The 18245-nt window shown below is 47.5% G+C and overlaps 1 pseudogene; it reads left to right on the top strand.

Moving 5' to 3' along the window:
* LOC139543415 (probable flavin-containing monoamine oxidase A) overlaps positions 1-18245 on the top strand; it is a 44665-nt pseudogene that overhangs the window by 6371 nt on the left and 20049 nt on the right.

Genomic DNA, 18245 nt, shown 5'->3' with positions numbered 1-18245 from the left:
GTTCCGTTGTGTCTTTGAGAACGAGACATTGAAAAGAGAGCTAGAGAGATTTAGGGAAGAGTCATGTACAGTATAGAGAGATAGAGAAAGGGAAAGAGAAAAAGTTACTGGGACAGCCAGAGATAGAAAGAGAGAAACTGCATTTGATTTTTGTGGCACTTGGATCTGGATATTGCTTGCTTACCACCTACCTAATGAAATTCAGCTCACTGATGGTCTACACGTCTTGTCACTATACAGACATTGGACTGTAAGGCTGCTCTGTGTCCACAGGGGGGAACCCAGCAGCTGTCAGAGCGTTTAGCCCAGCAGATTGGGAGGGAGAGTGTCCGGCTGGGCCAGGCTGTGACGGCCATATGGCAGGTAACGTACAGTAACAGCTCACTCAGTGAGTGACGAGGTGTGACACTGAGATAACAGTCACTTCAGACAGGGAACAAGCCATCTCCTGTGGGCCTCTGTCTGTTCCGCTCCATTCTCTCTCTCTCTCTCTCTCTCTCTCTCTCTCTCTCTCTCTCTCTCTCTCTCTCTCTCTCTCTCTCTCTCTCTCTCTCTCTCTCTCTCTCTCTCTCTCTCTCTCTCTCTCTCTCTCTCTCTCTCTCTCTCTCTCTCTCTCTCTCTCATATGCTACTGAGAGGCACCACTGGGCATTGCATTGCTTCACTGGAGATGTGTGTTAGCCTATTGAGTGGAGACACTCTGTGACCTTTGAGTGTTTGTGTACATGGTGGAAGTGGATAAAAGGTCATACATTTGGCTAGTTACTGTAGATGAAAGGCAGTTTACAGGAAATTACCCTATCTATAAAAATGATAATAGAGACCAAAATAGACTTTGCTTACGTGATAGGTTAAAAGGAACATCTAATAGCCATTCTCGAAAAATATGATTATTTAAAAGGTTAAAATGACAAAACACTTGATTATTTACAAGGTAAAAGGACCATATAAATGCACCACCCTAATGAGGCTTTCAAAACAACTCAATGATTCCTTTCATGTCCTCTGTGCTGCATGACCATGGTACCACTTGGCTTTACACTGCTGGCCACACAGCATTCTCCCTTAATAAGAACATATTGGCTTCCCCGGAGTGTCCAGAGTTTTGGTCATCCATAATGGACGGCACTATTATATTTCTCACCGGGGCCCTGCCCTCCAGGGCCATCTATAAAATCCACTGTGCCTCCATATCTCTGTGCTGGTCATCTCAATGGGCTCCTCAGATCAGATAGCCCCCGGAGTGCTGCCTGGTTTGGTCTGGCCTGGCTTACTGGAGAGGAATACTACTGCTGCCTGTCTGTCACAGCTACTGTGCTGTATAGTACAGATGTACACACTATTATATGTGTTTGTGATTTGATTTGACTGTGTGTGCGTGTTCATGTACAGTACATGCATGTGTGTGTCTGTCCCACAGGACGCTGAGCGGCCCAAGGTGATGACAGCCATCCACTCCTACCTGTGCAGTGATTGTCACCTGCCCTCCTCACCTGGCAGGTCAGTGTGTGTGGGTGTCCCACCTCTGTTGCCCCACCTCTGTCGCCCCACCTCTGTCTCCCCACCTCTGTCGCCCCACCTCTGTCACCCCACCTCTGTCACCCCACCTCTGTCTCCCCACCTCTGTCGCCCCACCTCTGTCGTCCCACCTCTGTCACCCCACCTCTGTCGCCCCACCTCTGTCACCCCACCTCTGTCACCCCACCTCTGTCATCCCACATCTGTCGCCCCACCTCTGTCGCCCCACTTCATCACTCTTCTAATGAAATAGCCACTGACACAGACACTCAAAGGCAAGCCACTAAAGTGTGTTGAACAGGGCAGCCAAGCAGATATGACAAGACCCTGATTCCAGTAACTCATACTTAGGAGGTGGGATAGAGGAATGGTGGGGTGAAGGCATGGCCCCACTGCCAGGTACCAAGAAACCAGAGAACGCATAGAACCTTCTGCTGGAGCCATGGACCCTAGCCAGGACACTTAATGAGACAGATCTGGGAACAGCATTGAATTATGCAGCAGGGATTGGCCGGTCTCTGTTGCCAGTGGCCTGCTGACTCTGAATCAGCTATGGAGGCAGCCTGACAGGTGACAGGGACTCATAAAACCAGAGCCTGTGCAGTAATTTAGATGTCTATCCAAAAAGAGGGGTGAAGGATAAATAAAATAAGTGAGTGACGCTTAAAGTCATTTGTGTGACACGTTCAATTTGAAATGCAGGTGCCCTGGAAACTACCCTGGCATTTCCAGTCAGAGGAAGCTGGGTATGGACAGATCTTGGCATTAAGCTGACCTTGGCAAGGAGCAAGGTTCTGATTAAAGTCGGCTCTTAACCAACCATGCAATTTTTTTTTTTTTCCGCGTTGTTCGTAACTTGTTTTGTACATAATGTTGCTGCTACCATCTCTTATGACCGAAAAGAGCTTCTGGACATCAGAACTGGGATTGCTCACCTCAAATTGTACAAGGAGTTCTTCTTCAATGAGTCGGACACGAGGGATATACTATAGTCACCCGACCAGGCCCAAATCTCTGTGATTCGCTGGAAAAGGAAACGTAGGTTTTGCAGAAAGAGATCAGGATGCCTTGTGAGGATCAGGCGACGAGTGGCTAATCTGCCCTCCGTTCTGCTAGCTAACGTTCAATCGCTGGAAAATAAATGGGAGGAACTGAAAGCACGTATATCCTACTAATGGGATATTAAAAACTGTAATATCTTATGTGTCACCGAGTCATGGCTGAACGACTCGGGTTATACACACTATCGGCAGGACAGAACAGCAGCCTCTGGTAAGACCCGAGGCGGGGGCCTATGCATATTTGTAAACAATAGCTGGTGCACGATATCTAAGGAAGTGTCAAGGTTTTGCTCGCCTGAGGTAGAGCATCTCATGATAAGCTTTAGACCACACTATCTACCTAGAGAGTTTTCATCTGTATTTTTAGCTGTGTACATACCACCACAGACCGAGGCTGGCACTAAAACCACACTCAATGAGCTGTATTCCACCTTAACATAAGCAAACAGGAAACCGCTCAACCAGAAGCGGCGCTCCAAGTGGCCCGGGGACATTAATGCAGGGAAACTTAAATCAGTTTTACCTAATTTCTACCAGCATGTTAAATGTGCAACCAGAGGGAAAAAAATTCTAGACCACCTTTACTCCACACGTACAAAACTCTCCCTCGCCCTCCATTTAGCAAATCTGACCATAACTTTACCCTCCTGATTCATGCATACAAGCAAAAATTTAAGCAGGAAGCACCAGTGACTCGGTCTATAAAGAGGTGGTCAGATGAAGCATACGCTAAACTACAGGACTGTTTTGCTAGCACAGACTGGAATATGTTCCGGGATTCTTCCGATGGCATTGAGGAGTACACCACACCCTTCACTGGCTTATATCAATAAGTGCATCGAGGACGTCTTCCCCACAGTGACTGTACGTACATACCTCAACCAGAAGCCATGGATTACAGGCACCATTTGCACTGAGCTCAAGGGTAGAGCTGCCGCTTACCAGACGAGCTAAATAACTTCTATGCTCACTTCAAGGCAAGTAACACTGAAACATGCATGAGAGCATCAGCTGTTCCGGACGACTGTGTGATCACGCTCTTTGCAGCCGATGTGAGTAAGACCTTTTAACTGGTCAACATTCACAAAGCTGCTGGGCCAGACGGATTACCAGGACGTCTAGTCCGAGCATGCGCTGACTAACTGTCAAGTGTCTTCACTGACATTTTCAACCTCTCCCTGTCTGAGTCTGTAATACCTACATGTTTCAAGCAGACCACCAGAGTTCCTGTGCCCGCACCAACAGCTCCACAGATGATGCAATCTCTATTGCACTCCACACTACACTTTCCCACCTGGACAAAAGGAACACCTATGTGAGAATGCTATTCATTGACTACAGCTCAGCGTTCAACACCATAGTGCCCTCAAAGCTCATCACTAAGCTAAGGACCCTGGAACTAAACACCTCCCTCTGCAACTGGATCCTGGACTTCCTGACGGGCCGCCCCCAGGTGGTAAGGGTAGGTAACAACACATCCGCCACCCTGATCCTCAACACCATGGCCCCTCAGGGGTGTGTGCTCAGTCCCCTCCTGTACTCCCTGTTCACTCATGACTGCACAGCCAGGCCCGACTCCAACACCATCATTCATCATTAAGTTTGCTGATGACACAACAGTGGTAGGCCTGATCACCGACAACGATGAGACAGCCTATAGGGAGGAGGTCAGAGACCTGACCGTGTGGTGCAAGGACAACAACCTCTCCCTCAACGTGATCAAGACAAAGGAGATGATTGTGGACTACAGGGAAAGGAGGACTGAGCACACACCCATTCTCATCGACGGGGCTGTAGTGGAGCAGGTTGAGAGCTTCAAGTTCTTTGGTGTCCACATCACCAACAAACTAACATGGTCCAAACACACCAAGACAGTTGTGAAGAGGGCCCAACAAAACCTATTCCCCCTCAGGAGCCTGAAAAGATTTGGTGTGGGTCCTCAGGTCCTCAAAAGGTTTACAGCTGCACCATCGAGAGCATCCTGACCAGTTGCACCACTGCCTGGTATGGCAACTGCTCGGCCTCCGACAGCAAGGCACTACAGAGGGTAGTGCGTACGGCCCAGTACATCACTGGGGCCAAGCTTCCTGCCATCCAGGACCTCTACACCAGGCGGTGTCATAGGAAGGCCCTAAAAATTGTCAAGGACTCCAGCCACCCTAGCCATAGATTGTTCTATCTGCTACCGCACGGCAAGCGGTACCGGAGCGCAAAGTCTAGGTCCAAGAGGCTTCTAAACAGCTTCTACCCCGAAGCCATAAGACTCATGAACAACTAATCAAATGGTTACCCAGACTATTTGCATTTTAGGTATTTTCTTAAAACTGCATTGTTGGTTAAGGGCTTGTACGTACTCATTTCACTGTAAGGTCTACACCTGTTGTATTCGGCGCATGTGACAAATACATTTTGATTTGATTTGATGTTGTGCAAGGCTGACTCACATGCTCACCCACACACATTCACACACAGGCCTTGTATCTGTATAGAGCCACGATGAATAGTACATAACCCTCAAATCAAGTCAGACACACACACACACACACACACACACACACACACACACACACACACACACACACACACACACACACACACACACACACACACACACACACATACACACACACACACACACAGACAGCCTTTCTCTGGCACTCTGTCTTTGAGTTGTGTGTTCTCTGGTCCGTCATGTCTTGGCGGCGGTACGATTTATTCCGCCATCCATCTATCTTTTATAATGAGTGGAGTTGTCCTTTTTGCCTGTTTCTCAGCCATCTCAATGATTTATGAACTGTTGGGCTTGACTGCGTATTAGTTCACTCTGCAGAAGATTGTGGAGCCAGGATAGGAGAGTTTTGGCTGTGTCTTGGCTTTTCAGAACATTGCTACATATTCATTTTCATACTCTAAATGTTTTATTTGTTTCAAAGTGTATTATACATGCCAAGTCGTTGTTTTGTTGTCAACCTCAAAACTACTCTCTTGCTATCACTCTTAGAAAATGCCTGCAGTATGACTCAATGGAGTTAATTTGATCTTCATTTCTAGAACTGTTCTATTCTACAATACACACAGCTGTCCATGTTCTAAATTAGCATTTTGTTTGAATATATACTTGAGTCTCTCTCTCTCTCTGTGTGTGTGTGTGTGTGTGTGTGTGTGTGTGTGTGTGTGTGTGTGTGTGTGTGTGTGTGTGTGTGGTGTGTGTGTGTGTGTGTGTGGTGTGTGTGTGGTGTGTGTGTGTGTGTGTGTGTGATTATGTGTTTGAGTAGTAGCTAGGTCGCTTTGAGCATGGCAGCTGTTTGTGTGTGTGTGTGCATGTGTGTATGTGTACAGTATGTGCGTGCATTAGTGTGTGTGCATGTGTGCCGCTGGCCGTGTGTGTCTTCATGCCTGCATGTGTGTTTGTGCGTGTGTACATTTGTTTGTCTGTGTGTACGTGTGCTCCTTTGTGTGTGTATGTGTGTTTATTTTCTGTTGGGGATGTGGGTGAATTAAGGTGCACTCTACATGGGTGAAATTAGGTTCTGGGCAATAGGCATCTTCCTCTAAGTATAGTTCTACCTGACTAAACTGGAATTTCAAATGGATGCAATTGGACTTGACTGGCAGCCAAGCGGCCCAGCGCCTGATATTGCCATCTATCTTCTCCCCTCTCCAAGAGGAGCTTTTCTAATGACAGCAGGCTAGGGCAATGGCACAGGACCCGACAGATCTGCCACTCATAGTTAATTCATATGGCTTGTTTACACTGTAGGAAAACAGGTAAGAAATGCATTAGCATTGATTTGCCCACTATGACCCAAGCCTCATCCAGCAGGCTGAAAGGCTTTCAGACACAGTGTGTATAAGACTAAATCGTGACTTATTTGGTATTGCACTGGAAGTAGGAGTTATTGCGTTGAAGTGAAGTTGAAGTGATTGAAAAAATATACAGCAGATATTAATCTCTCCGGAAGATTAAACCTTTGAAATCGGATTTGGTTATCAGTTTATTACATTGCATATATTTGTTTTTAAGAAAAGTACATACTGGTACTTGACTGCATTTGTGCTGTATTTCTCTCCAGTTTCTTATTGCTTTTCTTCTGGACCCTGAGAGAATGTAGCAACAAAGTTGGAGATGGAAAATGAGCAGTGTAAATCCTAGAGCACCCTTGCCGGAGGCTACGGTTAGATCGCAGTTCAGTTTCACAGGTCACTGTCAAAAGAGGAAATGGAGAGACCGATGTGCCAGTTATCAGGATAGAAAAACATTAAGGAGATAATTAATTAGTGAGAGAGCGAGAGACAATAAGGGAGAGGAGAGAGAGAGAAAGAAAGAGAGAGAATGAGAGACAGGCTAGAGACAGAGTGATAACAGACTGCAGAGAATATTAGCTGAGGGAAAACGGAGTCACAATGAGTCAGGGTTAGGGAGCCAGTGGAGCAGAAGACTTCTTTCTAAAGATGAGGTGTGTGTCTAGACTGGCAGACAGTGTTACTGGAACGACAGTCAGCAATGATCGACTGTCACTGTTGGATTTGAGTGATAGGCCTCTACCGATCCGAGCAAAATGTACCCCAAGGAAAATTCTGTCACCCATTTTAGAAGTAATCTCTTGGATCTGTGTGGTAAGCCCAGAGAGACACAGACATCCCTTGTCTCCAGGGCTGTACAGTCGTGGCCAAGAGTTTTCACAAAGTCTGCTGCCTCAGTTTGTATGATGGCAATTTGCATATACTCCAGAATGTTATGAAGAGTGATCAGATGAATTGCAATTAATTGCAAAGTCCCTCTTTGCCATGCAAATGAACTGAATCCCCCAAAAACATTTCCACTGCATTTCAGCCCTGCCAGAAAAGGACCAGCTGACATCATGTCAGTGATTCTCTCGTTAACACAGGTGTGAGTTTTGACGAGGACAAGGCTGGAGATCACTCTGTCATGCTGATTGAGTTCGAATAGCAGACTGGAAGTTTCAAAAGGAGGTTGGTGCTTGGAATCATTGTTCTTCCTCTGTCAACCATGGTTACCTGCAAGGAAACATGTGCCGTCATCATTGCTTTGCACAAAAAGGGCTTCACAGGCAAGGATATTGCTGCCAATATGATTGCACCTAAATCAACCATTTATCGGATCATCAAGAACTTCAAGGAGAGCGGTTCAATTGTTGTGAAGAAGGCTTCAGGGCCCCCTAGAAAGTCCAGCAAGCGCCAGGACCATCTCCTAAAGTTGATTCAGCTGCGGGATCGGGGCCCCACCAGTACAGAGCTTGCTCAGGAATGGCAGCAGGCAGGTGTGAGTGCATCTGCACGCACAGTGAGGCGAAGACTTTTGGAGGATGTCCTGGTGTCAAGAAGGGCAGCAAAGAAGCCCCTTCTCTCCAGGAAAAACATAAGGGACAGACTAATATTCTGCAAAAGGTACAGGGATTGGACTGCTGAGGACTGGGGTAAAGTCATTTTCTCTGATGAATCCCCTTTCCGATTGTTTTGGGCATCCAGAAAAAAGCTTGTCCAGAGAAGACAAGGTGAGCGCTACCATCAGCCCTGTGTCATGCCAACAGTAAAGCATCCGAAGACCATTCATGTGTGGGGTTGCTTCTCAGCCAAGGGAGTGGGCTCACAATTTTGCCTAAGAACACAGGCATGAATAAAGAATGGTACCAACACATCCTCAGAGCAACTTCTCCCAACCATCCAGGAACAGTTTGGTGACGAACAATGCCTTTTCCAGCATGATGGAAATAAGGCAAAAGTGATAACTAAGTGGCTCGGGGAACAAAACATCGATATTTTGAGTCCATGGCCATGACACTCCCCAGACCTTAATCCCATTGAGAACTTGTGGTCAATCCTCAAGAGGCGGGTGGAAAAACAAAACCCCACAAATTCTGACAAACTCCAAGCATTGATTATGCAAGAATGGGCTGCCATCAGTCAGGATGTGGCCCAGAAGTTAATTGACAGCATGCCAGGGCGGATTGCAGAGGTCTTGAAAAAGAAGGGTCAACTCTGCAAATGTTGATTCTTTGCATCAACTTCATGTAATTGTCAATAAAAGCCTTTGACACTTATGAAATGCTTGTAATTATACTTCAGTATTCCATAGTAACATCTGACAAAAATATCTAAAGACACTGAAGCAGCAAACTTTGTGGAAATTAATATTTGTGTCATTCTCAAAACTTTTGGCCACGACTGTACAGTAGCTCATAGCTCCTGCAGTCGGCTCCCCCGGCCAGGCATTAAAATACCCGGTTGAACTAATGTCACGATTGTCCAAGGGAGACAGAGAGGACCAAGGCGCAGCGTGTAAAAAATACATCTTCTCTTTATTTAGGAGATGAACGAACGAAGCAAAACAAATAGACGACCGTGAAGCTATAACCGAACAAAATGCAAACATGCGACCTAGACACCGACACAGACCTAGACACCGACACAGACCTAGACAATGACCCAACAAAAACATGATGCCTATGGCTGCCTAAAATATGGCTCCCAATCAGAGACAAATGAAAGACATCTGTCTCTGATTGAGAACCACTCAGGCAACCATAGACATACCTAGAAACATTCACTCAACCATAGACATACCTAGAAACATTCACTCAACACAAACCCATACACTAAACCCTACACCCCCTTTTCCATATAACCACCCGAAACGAGACAAAACACAAACATTCCCCATGTCACACCCTGACCTAACTAAAATAATAAAGAAAACAAAGATAACTAAGGCCAGGGTGTGACATAACCCCCCCCTTAAGGTGCGAACTCCGGGCGCACCAGCATAAAGTCTAGGGGAGGTCTGGGTGGGCGTCCGTCCGTCCACGGCGGCGGCGCCGGCACAGGTCGTGGTCCCCACCCCACCATAGTCACTACCCGCTTACGTAGCCTCCTCCAAATGACCACCCTCCAATTTAACCCCACTGGATTAAGGGGCAGCACCGGACTAAAGGGCAGCACCGGACTAAGGGGCAGCACAGGACTAAGGGGCAGCACCGGACTAAGGGGCAGCACCGGACTAAGGGGCAGCACCGGACTAAGTGGCAGCACCGGACTAAGGGGCAGCCCCGGGACAAGGTAGCTCAGGACAAAGAGGTAGCTCAGGACAGAGGGATAGCTCAGGACAGAGGGATAGCTCAGGACAGAGAGGTAGCTCAGGATAGAGGGGCAACTCCGGACTGAAGGGCAGCTCCGGACAGAGAGACAGCTCTGGACTGAGGGGCAGTTCTGGATAAATGGCAGCTCTAAGCTAAGGGACAGCTCCGGGACAAGGTAGCTCAGGACAGAGAGGTAGCTCAGGATAGAGAGGTAGCTCAGGATAGAGAGGTAGCTCAGGATAGAGAGGTAGCTCCGGACTGAAGGGCAGCTCCGGACAGAGAGACAGCTCTGGACTGAGGGGCAGTTCTGGATAAATGGCAGCTCTAAGCTAAGGGTCAGCTCATGGCTGGCTGACGGCTCTGGACGCTCATGGCTAGCTGACGGCTCTGGACGCTCATGGCTGGCTGACGGCTCTGGACACTCATGGCTGGCTGACGGCTCTGGACGCTCATGGCTGGCTGACGGCTCTGGACGCTCATGGCTGGCTGACGGCTCTGGACGCTCATGGCTGGCTGACGGCTCTGGACGCTCATGGCTGGCTGACGGCTCTGGACGCTCATGGCTGGCTGACGGTTCTGGACGCTCATGGCTCACTGGCGGTTCTGGCAGATCCTGTCTGGTTGTCGGCTCTGGCGGGTCCTGTCTGGTTGGCGGCTCTGGCGGATCCGGTCTGGAGGAAGGCTCTGGCGGATCCGGTCTGGCGGAAGGCTCTGTTGGATCCGGTCTGGCGGAAGGCTCTGGCGGATCCGGTCTGGCGGAAGGCTCTAGCGGCTCCTGTCTGGCGAAAGGCTCTAGCGGCTCCTGTCTGGCGGACGACTCTGTAGGCTGATGGCAGACGGGCGGCTTTGCAGGCTCATGGCAGACGGGCGGCTTTGCAGGCTCATGGCAGACGGGCGGCTTTGCAGGCTCATGGCAGACGGGCGGCTTTGCAGGCTCATGGCAGACGGGCGGCTTTGCAGGCTCATGGCAGACGGGCGGCTTTGCAGGCTCATGGCAGACGGGCGGCTTTGCAGGCTCATGGCAGACGGGCAGTTCAGGCGCCGTTGGGCAGACGGGCAGTTCAGGCGGCACTGGGCAGACGGGCAGTTCAGACGGCACCGGGCAGACGGGCAGTTCAGATGGCACCGGGCAGACGGGTGACTCAGACGGCACCGGGCAGACGGGTGACTCAGACGGCACCGGGCAGACGGGTGACTCAGACGGCACCGGGCAGACGGGTGACTCAGACGGCACCGGGCAGACGGGTGACTCAGACGGCACCGGGCAGACGGGTGACTCAGACGGCACCGGGCAGACGGGTGACTCAGGCGGCACCGGGCAGACGGGTGACTCAGGCGGCACCGGGCAGACGGGTGACTCAGACGGCACCGGGCAGACGGGTGGCTCAGACGGCACCGGGCAGACGGGTGGCTCAGACGGCACCGGGCAGACGGGTGGCTCAGACGGCACCGGGCAGACGGGTGGCTCAGACGGCACCGGGCAGACGGGTGGCTCAGACGGCACCGGGCAGACGGGTGGCTCAGACGGCACCGGGCAGACGGGTGGCTCAGACGGCACCGGGCAGACGGGTGGCTCAGACGGCACCGGGCAGACGGGTGGCTCAGACGGCACCGGGCAGACGGGTGGCTCAGACGGCACCGGGCACACGGATGACTCAGACGGCACCGGGCAGACGGATGACTCAGACGGCACTGGGCAGACGGATGACTTAGATGGCGCTGGGCAGACGGATGACTCAGACGGCACTGGGCAGACGGATGACTTAGATGGCGCTGGGCAGACGGATGACTTAGATGGCGCTGGGCAGACGGGCAGCTCTGACGGCGCTTGGCAGACGGGCAGCTCGGGACAGACGGGCAGCTCGGGACAGACGGGCAGCTCGGGGCAGACGGGCAGCTCGGGGCAGACGGGCAGCTCGGGGCAGACGGGCAGCTCGGGGCAGACGGGCAGCTCGGGGCAGACTGGCAGCTCTGACGGCTCGGGGCAGACTGGCAGCTCTGACGGCTCGGGGCAGACTGGCAGCTCTGACGGCTCGGGGCAGACTGGCAGCTCTGACGGCTCGGGGCAGACTGGCAGCTCTGACGGCTCGGGGCAGACTGGCAGCTCTGGCGCCGCTGGGCAGACGGCAGACTCTGGCCGGCTGAAACGCACTATAGGCCTGGTGCGTGGTGCCGGAACTGGTGGTACCGGGCTGGGGACACGCACCTGAAGGCTAGTGCGGGGAGAAGGAACAGGGCATACTGGACTCTGGATACGCACATTAGGCCTAGTGCGTGGTGCCGGAACTGGTGGTACCGGGCTGGGGACACGCATCTCAGGGCTAGTGCGGGGAACAGCAACAGGACACACTGGGCTCTCAAAGCGCATTATAGGTCTAGTGCGTGGTACCGGCACAGGTGGTACCGGGCTGAGGGCACGCACCTCAGGGCGAGTGCGGGGAGAAGCAACAGTGCGTACAGGGCTCTGGAGACGCACATTAGGCCTAGTGCGTGGTGCCGGCACTGGTGGTACCGGGCTGGAGACACGCACCATAGGGCGAGTGCGTGGAGGAAGAACAAGGCTCTGGAGACACACTGGAAGCCTGGTGTGTGGTGCCGGAATTGGTGGTACCGGGCTGGAAAGGGAAGGTGCTACAGGAGGAGCAGGACTAGGGAGGCACACAGGAGACCTAGTTCGTGGAACTGTCATTCCCAGACGGTTAGCACGCAACTCAGGACGAGCATGGAGAACTGACTCAGGTAACATCACTTCCCGCACACGCTCTGTCGGGTGGATGTCGTGCCTCACGCACCAACACAGCAGCTCCCTCATTTCACTCTCCTCCAAACTCCTCAATAAATCCTTAACAGTCTCTGTATCATTCCCGCTGCTCACCTCCAATATCCGCACAACTGGCTCTGGTTCCCTCCTTTCACGCTGCTTGGTCCTGAAGGGTTGGGTCATTCTGTCACGATTGTCCAAGGGAGACAGAGAGGACCAAGGCGCAGCGTGTAGAAAATACATCTTCTCTTTATTTAGGAGATGAACGAACGAAGCAAAACAACAAATAGACGACCGTGAAGGTATAACCGAACAAAATGCAAACATGCGACCTAGACACCGACACAGACCTAGACACCGACACAGACCTAGACAATGACCCAACAAAAACATGATGCCTATGGCTGCCTAAAATATGGCTCCCAATCAGAGACAAATGAAAGACATCTGTCTCTGATTGAGAACCACTCAGGCAACCATAGACATACCTAGAAACATTCACTCAACCATAGACATACCTAGAAACATTCACTCAACACAAACCCATACACTAAACCCTATTACCCCCTTTTCCATATAACCACCCGAAACGAGACAAAACACAAACATTCCCCATGTCACACCCTGACCTAACTAAAATAATAAAGAAAACAAAGATAACTAAGGCCAGGGTGTGACAACTAATCAAACTCTTTATTGTCCTATTTTATAGTGTCCGCCCTTGAGTTTAGATGGCAAGATGATTAGTTAAATCATGCCTTTAAGTGTCTGATTGGAACTAAAGCCTGTCGTCCACTCTCCTCTCCAGGTCTCTGGTGTGCCAGCAATGGTTTGAACATTACAGAACATTAAAGCACCTCCAATACCTGATTGTAGATGTAAACCTGCAGTCACATGATCACAGGCCCAGACTTGACCTATAAAGCCCCACTGCAATACTCTATTGTAAACACTGGACCCATTTCCTGTCCCTGATGCTTAATCCTCTACCCTCTGAGTGACATTGGATTGTTGGTTGGTCTGTGGCAATGGACGTGGTTGTGAATGTAATTGAGTATAAGAAGTGGGTTCATTGTGTTTACAATACTATATTGCAGTGGGGATAATAACTAACTAATAATTTTGCTTTTGTCTTACTACACAGCACTGTAATTTTCACACCATAACAATTGACCAGATCACAACAGTGTATCTGTGTTCTTGAGACAAGTAGAATACTGAATAGAGAATTTAAAAAGCTTATTCAATTTCAATGAGGTAGCCATCAGGGAATGAATGAATCAGGAGACGAATGAATGATCGAAAGCAATTGTGCCAGTATATAGCATGTGTAATCAGCCCATTCTGTGCCCATTCTCACTTTACTAATGAAATCATTGTTATTACCATGGTGCTACAAAGGTACATTCATCCCCAGTTATCAGTCTTTACACCATCTGCCAATGAAGCATGGACTTGTGAGTCATAAATACATAAATGCATCATGAATACAATACCTTTGGAATAACCTTGTTGAATAAGTTAATCAGCTAGTTCAAAAAGTAGAGTTTAGAAAAAAAGTAGACATTTAGAAAATGTCACACATTCACTAACGCTGAATTTCAATGGAAACTGTATTTATAGTGTGTGTTTGGCTTCACACATTGACATGTCTCTGTAGACTATGACATGGAAAAGCATTAATAACCATTCTATATTGAATGACAATTTTATTCATAGTCTACATCCTAAAGGGCACCCTATTAGCTATATAGTGGGCCCTATGAGCTCTGGTCAAAAGTAGTGCACTAAATATAGAATAGGGTGCCATTTGGGACATAGATATACACTACATGACCAAAAGTATGTGGACCCATGCTTGTCGAACATCTCATTATGCAGACAATCTGGAATTTTCATGGCATTTGTATTTCTCATAAAAACTAGAGAAGAGAAGCATTTAATCTCTCGTCAACACTCAACCAGGAAATACTGTATGTGCAGTTATAGGCATGTTGCTCTGTTTTGAGCCAGTTGCAGCTTTGCTAGGTGTTTCTTTGCTGCACTTGACCGTATTACTGGACAGTAATCAAGATGGGACAAGACCAGAGCCTGAACAACTTGTACAGTTGTGTCATAACTCTCCTGTGACGATCTGAAGGATCAGGTTACAGTGAGTCTGCTCTGTAGAGCGGGAAGTCGGATGTTTTATGGTGGGTCATACAATACGCTGCCCCTATTCTCTGTAGTGGTCGAGATTGGAATATAAACTGTGGAACACAGAGAGACACTTGGACATCAAAAGTTTGAATAATTAAAAAATATTTATATTTTTGAGAATGTGGGAGGGGGCTGTGGACACTTAAGGGGCAGTCATGACAAGTGTGTTTCATTTGGTGATCTCATGAAGGACAGGAAACACATATAACTGTATCTCTTAAAGTGTACATTATCCAGCTGTCAGGTTTACATCTAAATATTGTGAAACGTATGTGATTAAACATGAAACTATTTGTGAAAAGATGTAATGTGATGTTAACCTTCTAAATGAGAAAATATGGGTTTTCATAGTAAGTTAACCAAATCATTGGCCACGCCCACGTGAGCATAGACATTACGTTGGCGTCATGGACCGCCTTTTTCCACGGAGTATAAAACCACTTCCAACAAAATGTACATTAAGTCAGAGAACGCCGGTACGGAGTCCCCACGTTGGAATGGCTACAATTCTTTAGGCCATTAGACCTAAAGAATTGACGCTACATGTTGACATGGTTAAGAACTACAACTCTATAGGCCACGGAGACCAGACAGCTGTAGTTTTGGCTACACGGCTTGAAATGGTTAAACTCTGAGACTATCGATCACTACAGAATAAGGGCAAACCCTAGACGTATAATTACTAGTCTGCAGCTGGAAATTACGTAAGTTTAGTAGGAGAATACCGACAACCACGGAAGCATCTATTCTATGCAACAACCATCTGTATGCCTGACGTATCCATTATGAACACAACCAGAGACTTTCTGTCGATTGACTCTCCAGCAGACGGACCGGCGACCACAGGGAGAGACAACAAGACATGCACTCGTAAATATGTAAATTGCTATTTATTTTTGAATGAGGGGTCATTCATGTAAAGTATTAGCAATTTCTATGAGTGTTGTTCTCAGCTATGAGTTTCCCGCTCTTGAGCATCCCACACCCCCTTTCCTTTGTCTACTAAGCCATCATACCGGTTTAGCCCACTAGGGACTTATCAATGCATTGTGTTAGTAACCAATATCTACTGTTTGTTTGTTATGTATTTCTGTGATTATTTAGTTAGTTAGTAAATAAATAATTAAGGCAATTTGTATGTTGCTGATTCATCATTTAGGCTAGGGTTTGTGCAGATATCCAAGGGTTTGCGACGTTCAGTAATGAGAACTGATGAGGTAGTAATGATACATTAATAGAAGACTAATCGATAAGATATGAAAATATCTGAAGAGTTGATTCGGGAAATAGAGACTCTATAAACATTTTCCCGTGGTGACCCGACGTCCTAGTTATTTAAAGTTTACGTGACTAGTTTAATCACGTAGTAATAATTACACATAGAGATAATAACAGTTTTCACATTTAATGATAGTCACAGACACTGTCACGCCCTGAACTTAGTTATCTATGTTTTCTTTATTATTTTGGTTAGGTCAGGGTGTGACGAGGGTGGGTATGCTTGTTTTTGTATTGTCTAGGGTTTTTTGTATATCTAGGGATTTTGGTATGTCTAGGTATATGTAGGTCTATGGTGGCCTGAATTGGTTCCCAATCAGAGGCAGCTGTTTATCGTTGTCTCTGATTGGGGATCATATTTAGGTAGCCATTTGCCCTTTTGGTTTTGTGGGTTCTTGTCTATGTGTAGTTGCCTGTTCAGCACTCTTTGTATAGCTTCACGGTTCGTTTTGTTGTTTTGTTCAGTGGTCATTCTTATAATAAAGAGAATGTACGTATACCACGCTGCGCCTTGGTCTCCTCCCTACGACGGCCGTGACAGACACAACATTATGGTGCCCCTTGTGAGAAGTCTAAGATAGAATGAGGTCTTCATGATTGAATTAAGTATATATATTAATTGTAGAAACATTTTACTGTACAAACAAACTATGTTAGATACGATATGAATAGAGCCCATTGAAGTTGTCCCGGTGTCGCGTATCTGATGACGTCAGGGTGTCTTAGGAGTTGGTGATGGCCAGCATCCCGGAGTCGCCTCTTCACTGTTGACGTTGAGACTGGTGTTTTGCGGGTACTATTTAATAAAGCTGTCAGTTGAGGACTTGTGAGGCGTCTGTTTCTCAAACTAGATACTCTGATGTACTTGTCCTCTTGCTCAGCTGTGCACCGGGGCCTCCCACTCCTCTTTCTATTCTGGTTAGAGACAGTTTGCACTGTTCTGTGAAGGGAGTAGTACACAGTGTTGTACGAGATCTTACATTTATTGCTAATTTCACGCATGGAATAGCCTTCATTTCTCAGAACAAGAATAGACTGACGAGTTTCAGAAGAAAGTTCTTTGTTTCGGGCCATTTTGAGCCTGTAATTGAACCCAGAAATGCTGATGCTCCAGATACTCAACTAGTCTAAAGAAAGCCAGTTGTATTGCTTCTTTAATCAGGACAACAGTTTTCAGCTGTGCTAACATAATTGCAAACGGGTTTTCTAATGATCAATTAGCCTTTTAAAATTAGAAACTTGCATTAGCTAACACAACGTGCCATTGGAACACAGGAGTGATGGTTGCTGATAATGGGCCTCTGTGCGCCTATGTAGATATTCCATAAAAAAGATTCAGTTTCCAGCTGCAATAGTAATTTACAACATAAAAAATGTCTACACTGTATTTCTGATCAATTTGATGTTAAATGTACAAAAAATTGCCTTTTTTTTCAAAAACAAGGACCCCAAACTTTTGAACGGTAATGTATAATCATTTGTAAAAATGTCAAAAACTTTTTTCCCCCCTGAATTGTCATAATGGGGTATGTAGAATGTTATGTAACAAAATGTGGCTGTAATGTAATAAAATGTTACCAAAATATTGATTTCCTTGTTGTCATTTTCATGTCAGAGAAGGTGTAACCCACTTTTCAATCTTGTGTTTTATTATTTCGTTTTGTTAGCAGAAAGGGCCTTCATTTATAGTTTCTGACAAACATTGACAGCTCTAGAACAGTAGTCCCCATCTTACACAAGCTTTTGTGACACCGCAGACAATGTTGACTGCCTTCTCCTCAGTGTGTGAGAGCTCAGTGTGTGAGAGACATTCAATATTCCTTGACAGTACAATACTGATGAAGTTATTCAATCTGTCTTTACAAAGGAACACTACAAGTTGGATCTTGAAGTTTAAATAACGTCACTGGTTACTGCAACCACAGTTTTAAGGCAAACTGACAGCCCAGCAGTGTTTAATCGCAGGGATTTTCTGTGCAGGGCCATTTCTGAGATAGCCATGCAGGCAGTCACTGGGGTATTGTATCCAATTTACCTGAGTGCTGGTCGATGATTCAAAAACTAAAGCCCATTCTGATCAATACCGGGGTTAACCAAAGTGATGCGTGTTATCTATTCCTCTCCTCCTCTCGCTCTCACTCTCTTATTCTCTTTTCCTTTTGTATTGCTCGCTCTATCTTTGTCCCTTAATTCTCTACACCTCTATTTTCAGTCACTCTCTTATTCTCTCTCGCTGGTCCCATTGTCCATTTCTCTCCACTGTTTCTATGTTGTCCACCGGAATTAGGATTTCCAAAACCCAGAGAGGCACAACCTCTCGATTCAGCATATT

This window comes from Salvelinus alpinus, chromosome 18 (genome assembly GCF_045679555.1).
Source record: "Salvelinus alpinus chromosome 18, SLU_Salpinus.1, whole genome shotgun sequence".
Lineage (NCBI taxonomy): Eukaryota > Metazoa > Chordata > Actinopteri > Salmoniformes > Salmonidae > Salvelinus > Salvelinus alpinus.
The sequence above is the reverse complement of the archived record's forward strand: the minus strand, read 5'-3'. Positions and strand labels throughout refer to the sequence as shown.